Genomic DNA, 2699 nt, shown 5'->3' with positions numbered 1-2699 from the left:
AATATATTTTATTGATTTTTTTACAGAGAGGAAGGGAGAGAGATAGAGAGTTTAGAAACATTGATGAGAGAGAAACATCGATCAGCTGCCTCCTGCACATCTCCCACTGGGGATGTGCCTGCAACCCAGGTACATGCCCTTGACCGGAATCAAACCTGGGACCCTTCAGTCCACAGACCGACACTCTATCCACTGAGCCAAACCGGTTTCGCTGGGAATCTTTTTAAAATCCTGATTTCTGGGCCTCATCCTCCGGAAATTCTGTTTCTTTGTTATGGGGTGAGGTCACAACATTATTAACAAAGAAACAGAATTTCCAGAGGATGAGGCCCAGAAATTAGGATTTTAAAAAGATTCCCAGGTGATTCTAAAGTGCAGCCAAGGTTGAGAACCACTGCATTGAAGGGTTTTGAGCAAGGAGTAACAAGATATTTGTGTTTAAAAGGGTCACTTTACTTGTAGTGTGGCCACAGTGAATGCGGGTGGAAGGAATAGGAACTATTGCAACAGGTCACACCAGAGCATGCTGTGATTTGAAGTAAGTGGTAACTGGCCAGGGGAACAGAGAAAATAGAACAATTCAACAACTACTGAATAAGAAACCTCTGAGACATATATTGAGGCCAGAATGCTGACTGTGACTGTGATTGATTCAGTGTGAATGAGGAAGAGGAAGAAGTCAAGGATGGCTTCCAGGTGTCTGTGCTGAGCTCCCGGATGGCTTGTAGTGCCACTTGCTAAGAGAGAGAACAGCTGGAGGTGGGACAGGTGGGAGGCTACCATAATGAGTTTGTTATTACACATGCTGACCTGAAGACGCCTAAAGCAACCAGGTGGCTGTGTCAGTAAGCTGTTGGGCATTTGAGCTGAAGGTCTTTGGAATCCAGTTCATCAGCAAGCCCTTTTAGGTCTTCCTTCTGAATATATTCCAAACCGGTCCACTTCTCCTCGTCTACCCAGTTAACCTGCGGGTTCGGGCCTTTATCATCTTCACTTGGACTAATTCAGTGGCCTCCTCACTGGCTTCTCCGCTTTCCTATTTTGTTCCCATCTTTTTGACACCACATAGCAGTCTGACTGAATCAAATCATGGCACCTGGAATAAAGCCCAAACTCTCGGTATGATCAGGCCTGGTTCCTACCTCTTCTCATCCCATCTACACCCCTGGCCCCCGCTGCTCCAACTCCACACCCCTGGTCCCCCCTGCTCCAACTCCACACCCCTGGCCCCCCCTGCTCCAACTCCACACCCCTGGTCCCCCCTGCTCCAACTCCACACCCCTGACCCCCCCTGCTCCAACTCCACACCCCTGGCCCCTCCTGCTCCAACTCCACACCCCTTCTTTCTGTTTTTTGTTCTTGCCTCACTCCCTGTACCCAGTGCTTAGCAAGCTTTGTCCCTAAATCTTGGAATGGCTTTCTCCTTTTCATTATTCATGGCGCTGCTCAAATATCACCTCATCCAAAAAGTCTTCTCTGACCTTCTTATCCTTCTCCTACCCTCTCTCCCTGTTTTAGCTTCTTCATGGCTCTTATTATCCGAAATGATCTTGTTCATTTATTTATTTGTCAGTTACTCATGTCTTCTCATTAAAATTCAAGTCTGGGGAAACTGGGTGAAGTTCATGGGATTATTTTGTATTTATATGCATTATTGTATTATATAGAATTGTATGTATTATGAATTATGTCTTAGTAAGCATGTGGAACTATAATTATCTCAAAATAAATTTCCTTTTTTTAGTAGGTCCTGTGAAAGCTGGATTTTGTTTGTTGGGAACTGGGTCCCCATCACCAGAATAGAACCTGGCATACAGTAGGCCCTAAAGCAGTGGTTCTCAACCTTGGCTGTACATTAGAGTCACCCGGGAATCTTTTTAAAATCCTGATTTCTGGGCCTCATCCTCCGGAAATTCTGTTTCGTTGTTACTAATGTTGTGGCCCCACCCCATAACAAAGAAAGGTGATTTGAAGGTCTTTGGAATCCAGTTCATCAGCAAGCCCTTTTAGGTCTTTCTTCTGAATATATCTTGGTGATTCTAATGTGCAGCCAAGGTTGAGAACCACTGCCCTAAATAAATCGTATTAATAAGTGATAGTTTTGGTTATGTTTACAGGGCAGAGAACAGGAACAACAGCAGGGGATCCTGAGCCGAAGAAGCGGGGACGCAAGGACTTAGTGTTGGCGTCCCAGTGCTGGTCTTCAGAACTCGGTCCCCTATTCCAAGCTACATCTCATTGATGAGATGACTGAAGTGATTAGCGCTGTCTTAGGCGATGCTCAGTCATCGATCATCTTTGTGGCCTATGATGACAACAGCGCAGGGTTGACGGGACCACCACCTTACAAGTGAGTGTTCGCTGATTCCCAGAAAGCAGACCAGGCCTGCTCGTTCCTTCACCTGCCCCGGGAGAAGGTGGCTGTGCACCGCGGCCTGGAAGGTTCTCTGCTGAGCCGGGTCCGGCTGAGCCTAGGGCTCTGCAGTTGCAGTTTCAGGTTGCAATCCCCGCAGGACCCCGAGGCGCTGCATCCTGCGCCGCCGCCGCCCTCTCCCCGCCCCGCCCCGCCCCGCCCCGCCTCCGCCGGCCGCACGCGAGAGGCAGCTCCAGACTCGCAGCGCGCACCTCGCCCGCCGAGCCCGCGCTGGCTGCACCGGAGGCGGCGGCGCTCGCAGCTGGGCCGGGACTTCCTTCCTCCC

The sequence above is a fragment of the Myotis yumanensis genome, unplaced genomic scaffold, assembly GCF_028538775.1.
Source record: "Myotis yumanensis isolate MYYU_CA2020_CCGP unplaced genomic scaffold, mMyoYum1.0.hap1 SCAF_7, whole genome shotgun sequence".
NCBI lineage: Eukaryota > Metazoa > Chordata > Mammalia > Chiroptera > Vespertilionidae > Myotis > Myotis yumanensis.
The sequence above is the reverse complement of the archived record's forward strand: the minus strand, read 5'-3'. Positions refer to the sequence as shown.